This window comes from Trichosurus vulpecula, chromosome 7 (assembly GCF_011100635.1).
Source record: "Trichosurus vulpecula isolate mTriVul1 chromosome 7, mTriVul1.pri, whole genome shotgun sequence".
Classification (NCBI taxonomy): domain Eukaryota; kingdom Metazoa; phylum Chordata; class Mammalia; order Diprotodontia; family Phalangeridae; genus Trichosurus; species Trichosurus vulpecula.
This window is the reverse complement of record NC_050579.1, coordinates 153248519-153264469: the sequence shown is the minus strand read 5'-3', so window position 1 is coordinate 153264469 and position 15951 is coordinate 153248519.

Sequence of the window (15951 nt, the reverse complement as noted above, 5' to 3'; positions counted from 1 at the left end):
TCCCCCGAACTCCTTCAAATACCTCTAAAAAGTGAATCTGAACAAATTTTAGAGTGGCAGAATCCACAATAAAACAGAGTGTGACAGATTTCCAGCCCAAACAACCTGGAAGGTATACAGGAAGGGTCTGTTGAACTGGGCTGGGAGAGGAGTGCTGTCTAGTATGCAGGCTCCACCAGCACAGACCCAAGCATAGGAAAGACAGAGCTGACCCCAGGAGACTGAATGAGTGGAAGCAATGGCAATTCCCAGACCTCTGAGTGCAGGATGGGGGTCTGTTGCAACTGGGTGAGAGAGAAGCTATTAAGGCTGATACTATAAGCAACCTGGGAGAGTAGGAATAGTTTACCTGTCAGATTTATGGAGAAGGGAACAATTTATGACCAAACAAGAGACAGATCATTATGAAATTTGAAATGGATAATTTTGATTCCATTAAATTGAAAAGTATTTGTACAAACAAAACCAATGCAACCAAGATTAGGAGGGAAGCAGAAAACTGTGAACAAATTTTTACAACCTGATAAAGGCCTCATTTCTAAAGTACATAGGGAAATGAGTCAAATTTATAAGACTACAAGTCATTTCCCACTTGATAAATGTTCAAAAGATATGAAGAGGCAGTTTTCAGAGAAAGAAATTAAAGCTATCTATAGTCATATGAAAAAATGCTCTAAGCCACTACTGATTAGAGAAATGAAAATCAAAATGACCCTGGGTACCACATCACACCTGTCACATTGGCTAACATGACGAAACAGGAAAATGATAAATGCTGGAGAAAATGTGGGAAAATTGGAACACTAATGCATTGTTGGTGCAGTTATGAACTGTTCCAACAATTCTGGAGAGCAATTTGGAACTATAGCCAAAGGACTATAAAAATGTGCATACCCTTTGACCCTGCAATACCACTTAGAGGGCTGTATCCAAAACAGATCATATGAATGGGAAAAGGACTCACATGTATAAAAATATTTATAGCAGCTCTTTGTAGTGGCAAAGAATTAGAAAGCAAGGGGATGCCCATCAATTGGGGAATGGCTAAGCAAGTTGTAGTATATGCATGTAATGGAATACTGTTGTGCTTTAAGAAACGAGGAGAACACAGACTTCATAATAACCTGGAAAGACTTATATGATCTGATGCTGAGTGAAGGGAGCAGAACCAGGAGAACATTATATATGATTACAGACACACAGTATATGTGATGACTAACTTTGATAGACTTGGCTCTTTTCAGCAATGCAAGGCTCTTAGACAGCTCCAAGAAACTCATGATGGAAAAAGCTGTCCACATCCAGAGAAAGAATTATAGAGTCTGAATGCAGATTGAGGCAAACTATTTTAGCGCTCTTGCTCTCTCTGTCTCTGTCTCTCTCTCTCCCTCCCTCCCTCCCTCTCTTGGTTTTGTTTCTTCTTTCTCATGGTTCATTCCATTGATTATAATTCTTCTTTACAACTTGACTATTGTGAAAAGAAGTTTAATGTGAAGGTATATATAGAACCTATGTCGGATTACATGCTTACTTGGGGGAATGGGGGAGGAGAGGGAAGGGAGAAAATTTGGAATTCAAAAACTTGTGGAACTAAGTGTTGTAAACTAAAAATAAAAATAATTTAAAAAAAAGAAATGATGAGCAGGCAGACTTCAGAAAAACCCGGAAAGACTTATATGAACTGATGCTGAGTGAGGGGAGCAGAACCAGGAGAACATTGTACACAGATACAGCCACATTGTGTGATGACCTGATAGACATGGCTCTTCTTAGCAATGCAAGTTTCTAAGAGGACTCCAAAAGGCTCATGATGGAACATGCTATCCACATCCAAAGAAAGAATTACAGAGTGTAAATGCAGATTGAAGCATACTATTTGCTCTCTCTCTTTTGTTTCTTCTTTCTCGTGGTTCAATCCATTGGTTATAATTCTTCTTTACAACATGACTAATGTGTCAATCTGTTTACTATGAAAAAAAGAAAAAGGAATGGCTTTTTAAACTCTACTGTCTTCCTCTGAATATGAACCTAGTTCTTTTCTATCCCCATAGTAACTATCAATGGTTGGGTCCTTTCTCCATTGCTTACTTATTTTGATTGTAGTCCCGAGGTATGGAGAATGATGACCCAAGCCTCAGGGCCTTCTCACTGTTATTTTCTGATGTCTGTCTTGGGACTCAACCTTGGGCTCTCCTCTCCACTACTAAGCCACATCTATACTTCCTCACCCCCAACTCACACATACACAAGTCCAGGCAAATGATCTTGCTCTTTGCAGTCCCTCTAGTGGCTGCAAACTACAGCTGTCCTCTCTGGCCTGGAACTGAAAGTAAGGACTCTGCTCTCCTCCAAGTGCCCACAGCCAACAGGGTTCACACTCTTCACTACTGCCCTCATCAAGTTTTTGCTAGCTCCTTCTCCATGTAGCCAAAACCCAGGACAATTCTGGTCGGCACAGCTATGCTTCGTGTCCCTTGATAATGGAAGGTCTTTTGGTCTTTTCCTACTCAGTCAGTCAGAACCCTAACCCCCTCCTGCACTGTGTGGGAGAAGAAAGTTTCTAAGGCTGAGGCTGTCTCTCAACCCAGCTGCCCCCCAGGGCTTGTTGGTTGTTGATTCTTCAGAGTTGTCCAGGAGGTCTTTGTACTTCACTGAGGCCTAACCTCAGCCCCTGGAAGATATTCTCCTCAAATCCTGGGGTCTTCTCGAATTTTCTTAAGAGGAAAACTGCTTTGCCCTGTGGTTATTTCTGCTGCTCTGAGTCAATGTTCTGTCTTTTCTTGTGAAGGAAATTTGGAGAACTGAAAGTTTTCTGACCTACTCCACCATCTTCCCAGAATTTGCTCCATAAGGCTTAAATCTTTAGAGTGATTTATAATCTGGTCCAACCCCCACATTCCATAGAAAAGGGAACTGAATCCCAGAGAAGTGACCTCCCCAAAACTGTCCAGATTGAAAGAAGCAGGGCCAGGATTTAAATGCAAATCTTTGGATTCCATATCAAGTGCTCTTTCAATTACATTGACAGCTGTCTTAAGCTTTGCTATTCTCAGAGATACTAATTGGACCACTGTGCTAAATAAATTAGGTCAGCTGTATGAGTAATCAAAGACTTTTCATAACACCCTGCTTTTAGGCAAAGAAAAAAGACAACTTTGACTAATGCAGTCAAATCATCTGTTTTATGTTCTATTGTCATTTAGAATGTCAACTCTCAATTAATTCTGGAGAGGCAGAACCAACAAAAGGATGGGGTGAAATAATTTTCCAGCCAAGACAACTTAAAAGGTCAGCAGGACTGGACTGAGAATGGACTGCAGGCCACACACTGCCAAGCCAGCAGTGGACCTTGGGGTGACTGAATTGGTGTGGACTAGTTTGAAGTTAGCCCATAGGATATTACAGGGGTCCCTTTGCCAGTGCTGGGTGCAGGACTCAGTGAATTGCTCATATGCAGTTCTGCTTCACAGTCCCAGGAAAGAGGAGCATTAACACACTCAAGTTCCCAGTGTCAAGGGAGTAGGGACTCTAGTCATAGTTCTAGGGAAGAAAAGAGTGCTTGTGGTCACTCACAGGCCAGAACACAGACCAAGAGAGCAGTACTGACCCCTCTTCTTAGATTGTATCACCTTAGAAGAACTGAAAACTTACAAATCCCTAGAAGTAGGTCAGAGAGCAGCAGCACAAAAATCCTGATTTTTGGGGCAGAGCCCCCTTCATGTTAGGAGCAAATCCAAGAAATAGGCTGGAAAAAATGAGCAAACAATAACAACAAAAAGAACCTGACTATAGAAAGTTACTATGGTGACACGGAAGATCAAAACGAAAACTCAGAAGAAGTCAACACAATCAAAGCAGCTACATGCAAAGCTTCAAAGAAAAATGTGAATTTGTTAGATGTATGAGTAATCAAAGACTTTTCATAACACACTGATTTTAGGCAAAGGAAAAAAAGATGACTTTGACTAATGCAGTCAAATCATCTGTTTTATGTTCTACTGTCATTTAAAATAGCAACTTCCAACTAATTTTGGAGTGGTATAACCCACAAAAGGATGGAGTGAAACAATTTTCCAGCCAAGACAACTTAAGAGGTCAGCAGGACTTGGAAGAGAGTGGACTTCAGTCCACCTCAGGCCACATACTGCCAAGCCAGCAGTAGACCTTGGAGCGACTTAGCCAGTTCTGGGTGCAGGACTCTGTTGAGTTGCCCATATGCCATTCTGATTCACAGTCTCAGGGAAAGAATAACATTAACACACTAAAGCTCCCAGTGGCAGGGTAGTAGGGATCCTGGTCACAGTTCCAGGGCAGAAAAGAGTGCTTATGGTCATTCACAGGATGGAAAACAGGCCAGGAGAACAGTACTGCACTTCTTAGAGAATATCACCTTAGAAGAACTGAAAACTTACAAATCCCCAGAAGTAGCCCTGAGAGCAGCACAAAAATCCTAGAGTTTGGGACAGTTCCCCGTTCATGTCAAGAGAAAAGGCAAGAAATGGGTTAAAAATGAGCAAACAGTAACAACAATAAAAAGTACTTGACCATAGAAAGTTATTATGGTTACAGGGAAGATCAAAACACAAATTCAGAAAAAGAAAATACAATCAAGTCAGCTATATGATAAACTTAAAGATATCTCAGATCCCCCCTCCCAAATTTCTAGAAGAGCTCAAAAAGGATTTAAAAATCAAATAAGAGAAGTTAAGAAAAATAGGGAAAGAAATTAGAGTGATGGAAGAAAATTATGAAGAAAAGAATCAACACCTTGGTGAAGGAGGCACAAAAATAAGGAAGAAAATAGTAGCTAAAATAAAACAGAATAAGTAGGCCAAATAGCAAAAGAAGCACAAAAATCTACTGAAGAGATGAACTCCTTAAAAACCAGAGTTGGACAAATGAAAAAAATGTATGAAAATTAACTGAAAAGGACTCCTTAAAAAGTAAAATTTGCCAGATGGAAAAGAAGTACAAAAATTCACTGAAGAAAATAACTCCTCAGAAATTATAATTGGGCAAGTGAAATTTAATAACTCCATGAGACATGAAGAAACAATAAAACGAAATCCAAATAATAAAAAATAGAAGAAAATCTGAAATTCTTTGTTGGGAAATGAACAGACCTGGAAAATAGACCAAGAAAAAAGAGTTTAAGAATTATTAGACTACCTGAAAGCTATGATTAAGGAAATAATATACTCTGGACATCATATTTCAAAGAATTATTGAGTAAAACTGCCCTCATACACTGGAACCAGAGGGTAAGATAGAAATCGAAAGATTCTTTCTAGTTGTATTTGATCATTTCAGAAGTGTCTATTGTTTACTTAAAAAGTTTTATGTTCAAATCTGTATTTGTATTCTTTATAAAGAATATAAAGTCACAGTAATATTATCTGGTTAATGGGACTATTGACCTCACATTGGTCATTATTCTCCTAAACATCCTTAGGTGACAATTATTTTCTACTTCTTGATGATGACCAACTCCACCATATAGTAGGGAAATCAACACTGGCTTATGAAATCTGGAGAGCTGGGTTTACCATTTTCTAGTTGTGTGACAGTTGAAAAGATATTCAATCTCTTTGAGTCTCAGTTTTCTCATCTGCAAAATGGAAAGGCACTATTTGAAGTATCTGCCTCACATGGCGCCTACCATGATCAAATGAAGGAAAATATGTACATTGTATTCAAACTATAAAGTGCTATAAAGAGAGACTAGCACTCTTATTGATGGCCAGAACGGATAGAAAAGGAAGGAATGCAAAAGAAAATGAAGGACCTAGAGAAGATATTGCCTGCTCCATCTCAGCCTTATTTAATCTTTCCCCAAACTGATTCTCTGGCAATCTGGGGTGTCATAGTGGTTGAAAGGAATTCTATAACTATAGATCCATATAGCTGCTTTGCAGTCCCACCTCTCTATTTATCCTTTTATAAAAAAGAAAATAAATTTCTAGTGGCTAAGCAGATGGACTCTAAACTCTCGATCCTGGCATTTAAAGTATTCCTAATTGTTTGTTCTCTACATACATATTTTTGGGGGTGGGGGGAGAGATCACTTAGGGGAGGGAGAATAGGTAGTCCTGTAGTTTCCATCCTGGCAAGAAATTCCTCTATAGTAAATTGCTAACTATTCTTCAACTCATAATCTTGGGAAGATGTTTCGAGTACTAAAAGAGTAAAAAAAATCTCTAAGGTTATATAGCCACCATAGTCAGGACTCAAGCCCAGATCTCTTGGAATCTTAAGCTGACCCTCTATCCACTGATGTATTTCTCTCTACCTACCTAACTATTTGTTCCACTACTCACCAAAATGAACTCTCTTTTATAGCTAGTCAAAGTCCTGTTTCCTGAAAATGTTATGTCTCTTCTAACCTCTTAGTTTCCCCTTATGTTCTTCCCACTGAACATGAATGACCGTTCTTCCTGCCTGTTATTCGAATTCTACTCTGGTGTACAGGGTGAGTTTCATCGCCTTCATAAAACTTTCCCACATTACTTCACCCCACATTAGTCCCTCCTTTCTTTTTTTTTTTAGGTCTTCTGGATTAATTAATTAATTAATTAATATTTTTAGTTTTCAGCATTGATTTTCACAAGAGTTTGAATTACAAATTTTCTCCCCATTTCTACCCTCCCCCCCACTCCAAGATGACATATATTCTGGTTTGCCTGTTCCCCAGTAAGCCCTCCCTTCTGTCACCCTAATCCCCCCATCCCCTTTTCCCTTACTTTCTTGTAGGGCAAGATAAATTTCTATGCGCCGTTGCCTGTATATCTTATTTCTTAGTTGCATGCAAAAACTTTTTATGAACATCTGTTTTTAAAACTTTGAGTTCCAAATTCTAACCCCTCTTCCCTCCCCACCCACCCTTCCTAAGAAGGCAAGCATTTCAACATAGGCCACATGCGTATCATTATGTAAAACCCTTACACAATACTCATGTTGTGAAAGACTAAGTATATTTTGCTCCTTCCTATCCTATCCCCCTTTATTCAATTTTCTCCCTTGACCCTGTCCCTTTTCAAAAGGGTTTGTTCTTGATTAACTTCTCCCCCTATCTGCCCTCCCTTCTATCGACCCCCCTTTTTATCTCCTTCCTCTTTCTTTCCTGTGGCATAAGATACACAATTGAGTGTATGTTATTCCCTCCTCAGGTCAAATCTGATGAGAGCAAGATTCACTCATTCCCCCTCACCTGCCCCCTCTTCCCTTCCTACAGAACTGCTTTTTCTTGCCACTCCTATGTGAGATAATTTGCCCCATTCTATCTCTCCCTTTCTCCCTCTCTCAATACATTCCTCTCTCATCCTTTAATATGATTTTATTTTTTTTAGATATCATCCCTTCACATTCAAAGCACCCTGTGCCCTCTGTCTCTCTATATATGTATATTCCCTTCGGCTACCCTAATACTGAGGTCTCATGAACTATGCACATCATCTTTCCATGTAGGAATGTAAACAAAACAGTTCAACTTTACTAAGTCCCTTATGATTTCTCTTTCTTGTTTACTTTTTCATGCTTCTCTTGATTCTTATGTTTGAAAGTCAGATTTTTTATTCAGCTCTGGTCTTTTCACTGAGAAAGCTTGAAAGTTCTCTATTTTATTGAAAATCCATAATTTGCCTTGCAGCATGATACTCAGTTTTGCTGGGTAGGTGATTCTTGGTTTTAATCCTAGCTCCATTGTAATCTGGAATATCATATTCCAACCCTTCTATCCCTTAATGTAGAAGCTGCTAGATCTTGTATTATCCTGATTGTGTTTCCACAATACTCAAATTGTTTCTTTCTGGCTGCCTTCAATATTTTCTCCTTGATCTGGGAGCTCTGGAATTTGGCTACAACATTCCTAGGAGTTTTCTTTTTGGGATCTTTTTCAGGAGGTGATGGATGGATTCTTTTAATTTCTATTTTACCCTCCGGCTCTAGAATATCAGGGCAGTTCTCCTTGATAATTTCTTGATCATGGCCTTCAGGTAGTACAAAAATTTTTAAATTCTCTCTCCTGGATCTATTTTCCTGGTCAGTGGTTTTTCCAATGAGATATTTCACATTGTCTTCCATTTTTTCATTCCTTTGGTTCTGCTTTATAATATCTTGATTTCTCATACAGTCACTAGCTTCCACTTGCTCCAATCTAATTCTTAAGGTAGTATTTTCTTTAGTGGTCTTTTGGACCTCCTTTTCCATTTGGCTAATTCTGCCTTTCAAGGCATTCTTCTCCTCATTGGCTTTTAGGAGCTCTTTTGTCATTTGAGTTAGTCTATTTTTTAAGGTGTTGTTTTCTTCAGTATTTTTGGGGGGTCTCCTTTAACAGGTCATTGACTGGTTTTTCATGGTTTTCTCACATCATTCTCATTTGTCTTCCCAATTTCTCCTCTACTTCTCTAACTTTCTTTTCCAAATCCTTTTTGAGCTCTTCCATGGCCTGGGACCAGTTCGTGTTTTTCTTGGAGGCTTTTGATGTAGGCTCTTTGACTTTGTTGACTTCTTCTGGCTGTATGTTTTGGTCTTTTTTGTCACCAAAGAAAGATTCCAAAGTCTGAGACTGAATCTGGGTGCATTTTCGCTGCCTGGCCATGTTCCCAGCCAACTTACTTGACCCTTGAGTTTTTCGTTGGGATATGACTGCCTGTACAGTATAGAGTACTTTGTTCTGAGCTTGAGGGGCTGTCCTGTTGCTGCCACACCAGTACGACTCCTTCCCCGGGAACTGCTGACCCTGACTGGACTAAGTTGGCTCTGCACTCCCGCTCAGATCCGCCACTTAATTCCTCCCACCAGGTGGGACTGGGGCCGGAAGGAACTGCAGCTGTAGTTCTGTAGCTGCGCATTCTCTGCTGCCCTTGGGGCAGTGGCCAAACTGCGAACTCTTTTCACTCTCTCCCTGCAGCTTTTCCCACTAACCTCTGTTGTTTTTGGTGTTTGTGGGTTGAGAAGTCTGGTAACTGCCACAGCTCACTGATTCAGGGCACTAGGGCCTGTTCCATTCGGATCACAGTCTGGTTGGCCCGGCCACAACCCATGCTGGGCTCTGCTCTGCTCCACTCCCAGCTCCATGGGATAGACCTTACCCCATGACCATCCAGGCTGTCCTGGGCTGGAGCCCTGCTTCACTCTGCTATTTTGTGGGTTCTGCAGTTCTAGAATTTATTCAGAGCCATTTTTATAGGTGTTTAGATGGACCTCTGGGGGCAGGGAGCTCACACAAATCTCTGTTTTCCAGCTGCTATCTTGGCTCCGCCCCCCCCAGTCCCTTCTTAATACTGCTGTGCTTATACCTGTACCACTAATTAGGGCACTGGAATTTGTGACTTCCTATAATTAGCAACCTCTTTAGTTTCATTCTGAAACCATTTCCAATAAAATAAGATGATAGGATTGTTAAACAGATCCCTAGAAAGTTGTCTGCTCTGTCATCCTAGCAGGTGTCTCTCTGTCTTCTCTGAATCTTCTCCCTCCATTTCATTTTACATATCTTGCTAGACTTCTCTTTCTAATGCACAATATAATCATATTACTTCATTAGGTAAGTAATTTCAGTTGACCAGGTGACAACCAATCTCCTTAGTGAGACAATTGTGTCTCTGTAGATTCTAAGTGCATTTTATTCCTCAGTTTTATCTAACAGTATTTCCATTTATACTCCAAAGTCCTACCAAAAGTTAATCACTTGCCATATGTCAAATATATCTAATACTTTTTGGTCTCTTTGTCTTTGTTCATACTTATTCCCTTTGCCTGAATGCCTGCCTTCCTATCTTTACCTGTTGACATCCTATCTATTTTTTCAAAGGTCACTTCCTCCATAAAGTCTTCCCCAATTCCTAAAACTAGAAGTGAACTGTCTGATTGAATAGCACTTCGTATTCTTTCATATATTCATATTATATTCTGATATTTAACTCTGTAAAACTGTCAATAAACATTTATCAAGTGCCTACTATGCACCGAGAACTGTGAACTAAGGAATGGGGATACAAAGAAAAACAAGACAGTCTCTGTTTCCAAGGAACTCACATCCTAAAGCAGTAGAGAACATACAGACAACTATGTACAAACAAGTTCTGTCTCTCTGTCTATCTCTATATGTCTCTGTCTCTCTGTCTGTATATATATACATATATATGTATATATATATGTATATATATTTATACACACACATATGTATGTATATACCTACACACATATAATATACACATATATGTAATTTGGAAATAATCTACAGTAGTAAGCCATTTGAATTAAAAGGGCAGTGCTCATGAAAGACTTCCTGTAAAAGGTGGGATTTTTGAGATTCTTTTGATGGAAGCCAGAGAAACTTCCCTCTGAAAATTTGGTTTGGAAGTTTGTGGTCATTATTTATCATATCTCCCCAAGTAGGTAGGCTAGTGTGTTACACTGAATAGAGATTTAATTCATGTTTGTTGAATAAATTATTGACTTCCTTTCATAATCAAGCCTTATCCTGATGTTTACAGTGTCCTATTTATACCTGTCTCATACTATGTTTGGAGGGGAGTGACAAAGTGACAAGGAGAGGAAGTTTATAGCATGATTTGTTCCAGACCTATGTTCTTTTCAGGGGTGATGTAGTCTGACTTCCAGGAGACAGTATGTTAAATTAACTTGTATTATTGACTAAAAGAAACTGTTCAAGTGATCCAGTTTCTTCCTTCAGTGGGTCTCTGAAGATTAGATCTTCATTACAATATTATCTTAGACAATGTTATGAAATGCTAAAGTTGGATGCTTCCAGGAATTTTTATCCTCCCCCTGCTAAAATGTTTATTAGCTAGTATTTTCTGTATCATAGACTTCTTCTTTTCTTTTTTTTTGGGGGGGAGGGGCAACTTCTCTGAGTAGTATATTTAAATGCATATGACAAAATCCATAGAATTCAAAGGCACCCAATTGTGTCAAAATAAAGATGTATATTTTTCCTCCCAAGTTCAGGAACCCCATGAAATCTATCCATGGACTTCCAAGGAGTCTCCAGATTAAGAACCCCCTTTTCTAGCTCAGTATCCTTATTTAGCATACGCAGGAATTAAAACTCAGAAAGGTTAGATGATATGTATATATATATATATATATATACATATATATACACACATATACATATACATATACATATATATATATATATATATATATATATATATATATATATATATATATATATATATATGCTTTATATGTATATGTCTGTATGAAAATGGTTTGGGCTATTATGTGGCTATGACTGTTTTTAAATTTCTTTTTCTTGGTTTCCTCCAACCATGCTTTACCATTACATTAGTGTTATAGATATCTAGTTATTACTTCTAAATTCTTTATTAGTTTTGGACCATAGGACAGGTAAATAAAAAAATGGATAATTTATCCATTGACTATCCATTGACTTGACTAATAACAATAGCTAGCTATTTATTACCAGGGTTTTAGTGATTTCAAAGTACTTTGCAAAAATGATTTCATTTGATCCTCACAACAACGCTGTGAAGTTTATGCTTTTATATACTCATTTTACAGTTGAGCAAACTGAGACAGACAGGGGTTAAGCGACTTGCCCAGGGTCACATAGCTAATAAGCATCTGAGGCAGGATTTGAACTTAGGTCTATTTCTGAGTCTAGCCCTCTATCTATTTAGCTGCCTGAGAACTTACTTATAAGTATACTTATATTATACTTAATGTGGCAATAGCGTGACATAGCAACCAAAAAAAGTTAGCTATATTGATAGGAATATAGTACCCAGATGTGATGGGATCTTGGAGTTCAAAAGACCCTCCCTTAGTGATCCTCCTTTACCAAGCTGTTGACTCTCCTTTCATAATTTTCTTACATCACTATCATTTCTTTTTTCCCAATTTTTCCTCTACTTCTCTTATTTGATTTGTAAAATCCCTTTTGAACTCTTCCAGGAATTTGTTTTGGGCCAGTGACCAATTCACATTTTTCTTTGAAGCTTTGCATGTAGCTGCTTTGATTTAATTATCTTCTTCTGAGTTTGTATCTTGAACTTCCCTGTCACCATAGTGACTTTCTATGATCAGGTTCTTTTGTTGTTATTGTTGTTTGCTCATTTTTTCAGCCTATTTCTTGACTTTGAACTTCATGTTAAAGTTGGGTTCTGCTCCTGGGGTGGAAGGGGCACTGTTTTCTGAGCTAGTTGTGTAGGAGGTTCTGTATATTTTCAAGTTCTTCCAAGGTGTTATGATCTAAGAAGACCAGTGCTCTCCTGACTTGTGCTCTGGTCTGTGAGCAACTGCAAGCACTGCCCTGCTCCTTTGTAGTTGCAAGTGCCCTTTCTCTCCTTATGACCTTGGAATTGTGACTAGGCCTCCTGCTGCTGCTGTGGCTGCTCCTTTCTACCTTTGACCTGACAGCAGGGCCACTACTCCCCCATGAGTGACCACAAGCAAACCTCTCCACCTTGGAACTGTGATGAGTGGCCCTGCTCTGCAAGTGATAGTGCTTCTCTCTGTCCTGGGTCTGCAATCCAGAATCATATATAGGCAATAGAACAGAGTCCTGCATCCAGTGCCTGTCAAGGGTCCCCCTGTAATCTCCTTCTGACCACTTGTCTGACCCTCTTACTGTCAAGTGGCTGCAACAACTAATGTAGCCACTCCCAAGGCATGCTGTTGGCTTTCCCAGGCAAGGCCTACAATGCACTTTGTTCCAGGCCTGACCACTACCCAGGTGAGATACATCTTTTCCTGATAAACTCCTAATTTGTCTTGGGCTAGAAAATTATTTCACCCTAAACTTTTGTTGGTTTTGTAGTTCCAGAATTTGATTTGAGGCATTACTTTAAAGTTGTTTGGAGGGGAATTTGGGAAAGTTCAGGTGAGTCCCTGCTTTTACTATTCCATCTTGACTTACCACTTCCCTTGGTGATCCAATGCAGACTGTAATTTAGTGGGAATCTCTGCTAAAACATCTCTGACAAATGGTCCTCTAAACCTCCCTTGAATCTCCTTAGAATGCTGGTAGTGTTCCTCTGGAGGCCATGTAGCTTGTCAATGTTCTTCTTAAAATGTGAATTGCAGAACTAAACACAAAATACAGGTGTGATTGATTAGGGCAGAGCACAGTGGGAATACCATCTCTCTCTCTTTCTAGATACCAATACTCTGTCTCCTAGTTCAATTCAGTAAACAATCATTAAGTGCCTAACTGTGTTCCAAACACTGCTAAGTGCTGGAAATTCAAATAAGAAAAAGAGAGATACTGTAAAAAAAATCCTTGAGATTATAATCTAAAGGAAGAAGACAACTCACAAAAAGAAGCTGAAAATCCAGGGATTAGAGGACCAGAGGATATGATGTTCTGTGGGGTCAAAACCAAGCTGAGCTGCTGGAAAATGGAGAGTTTCCTTGAAGGTTCTGAGCTCTCTATACAGGAAGGCTTTGGGAGGAGTTTAGTGCTCTACCTTTAGCTCTCCAATCAGAGGGGAGCAGTAACTGAGGGAACTAAGAAGGAGTTGAGTATCAAAAACTGAGTCAATCTGAATGGTTATGGTGATGAGATTTCAGGTGATCAGTTAATTCTGAGAGACTAGATATTTCATGGAGTCAAAACCAAGCTTGTACACTAAAATTGACTAAGCTTTTTAGTCTGTATGTCACACAGCTGACTAGTGCTGAGGACACAATCCACTCAGTCAACTAGATCTTTTTCCATACCAGATCTTTCTTTATACTAACTATCCTATAGCACTATCCTCTTTTACTTAAACTCCATACTTTACTTCACACTTCTTCAATCATAGAATATACCAGTCAAACCACATGTGGAGGATTACATTTACTTTTTATCATCTTTCAATAAGAACATTGACTACAGTCTCCTTGAGAGCAGGGATTGGGTCTTTGCTTTTGTTTTGCTATGTGTGTGTGTGTGTAAGGACTGTGGGAATAGAGTCTAGGAGGTTTCTTTGTATCTCCTATGCTTAGCACAGTGTACAGTGAATAGTTAGTGTTTGATAAATACAAGTGGCTGACTTTACACTTACCACATCAAGGCAATACTTTTGCTCACCTCTAATTATGATTGTTGCTTTCAAATATGCTTTGGGCTGACATGAGGAAGAAGCGGCCTACTTTGGACAGTTCCATAGAGGAGAAGTAGGACTAGGTCTCCATTGCAAGGATGTGATTTTGACTTCCCTTAAAGAAGAACTTTCTTCTTCTTCAAAATGGGATAGGTTGCCTTACTTGACGTAGTGAGTTCCCTGTCCCTGTTGCAGGACTAATTCCAGAACTGGGTTGGAAGTTTGACTTGATGCTATCCCTTCTGTTTCTAAAATTTTATGAGTTCAAAACTATGACAAGGTGATCTGTGGGATTATAATCACTCACAAATTTCAATTTCCACCTTTCCTAGTACGCTCAAATAGTTTTAGTATTTTCCCCAATTTATTTAGTATTTTTAAAATGGAGCTAATGCTTTTTATTTTTTTACAGATTCCTTAATATTCATTGAGGATGTAAAATATGCAAATTGCATTACATCATACATTTCTGAAATTGCTTTTAATCAAAGGAAGATGTTCCATTAAGAGTCAGTTGAAAAAAAAACAAAAGTGACTGGTCAGGATGTTTTGGAGTTGCTCTCTTTTTAGTGCCAGAAAAAAAAAAATACTTAAAGATTGGTATGAATCTGGAGGTAGCGCAATTAGGCACTCCTGAAAACATCTGCTCCACTTGTTCCACTGAGTTAGTCATTACACATCTGCACTACTTTAAATATTCACGCTATGATAAGCTTTCTATGGAATAATATTCATCATAGCTTAGGAGTTTATTGATACTACTGAAAGTTTTATTGAAAAGGAACATTACTATTTCTTGGAAGAACATCTCCCTACAATCTGCAGTAATCCCATTTCAAAGTAAAACTATATTTTAAGTGGCCGTGGAGATTAAACAGAGCAATGGCATTATTATTTGAAAGAATAAAAGTAAATAATTAAAGCACATTCTTTTTGTAGCTTGTTAGATTCCCAATTTTCTTCTGGTCAACTGAAATGAACACTAGAGGTCATTTAATCTGGATCTCCTTTTATAGATGAGGAAATTGAAGCTTGTTATGAAATAGTAAAGTCTGGATTTGAATCCAGATCCTTTGATTCTTAATATAGTACTACTTCCTTTGTGTTAGATTGCTTCCACAAATTACAGAAACTTTCATAACATTATATCATAATTTTGGAATCAGAATAAACATCACAGACTATATAGTCCAAATCCTTCATTTTATAGATGATAAAAAGTCATATTCTCCATTTCCAAATGCAGCATTCTTTCTGCTGTATCAGGTTACCTTCTCAAATCATGGGAACTTTTAATATTATTTTATCTATTTAGATTGCTTTCCCTATGCCAGTTTAAAAAAATTAAAACATCTGAAATAAATTCAAATTTAGATGTTCTGATACACCATATCAACAGACCTAAGCAAAGCATAGCATCGAAGCAGTAAAACATTTAAAGAAGGATAGAAAACAACAGAAGACAAGATCAGCCAATTCCCAAGTGAGTATAATGGCTCTTTTCTCTATTCTTTCCCTCTTAGTCCTGTTCTTGGTTCCCCAACATCCAAACCACATTGTCTTTTCTTTGAACTTCCATCACTGCCTGAGGCCTCCTTGCCCTGAAATATCCAACAACTGCCTATACTCTTCTCAACAGGGCACATCTCCCTGTAAGGCCTGTGTGCTTCTCCTATTGGTGAGATCCTTCTGGAACCTCTATTTGGTGGGAGGGACCAAGACAAACTTTCATTTCCCTCCCCTGTTCTTGGCTTCCAAACTTCAAAATCATACCTCTGTGCCAGGTACCTTCAATCCTCCCATATCCAGTTTTTCTGCTTCCTTTTGTGTATTATCTTCCATTAGGATGGAAGTTCCTTGAGGGTAGGAGCTC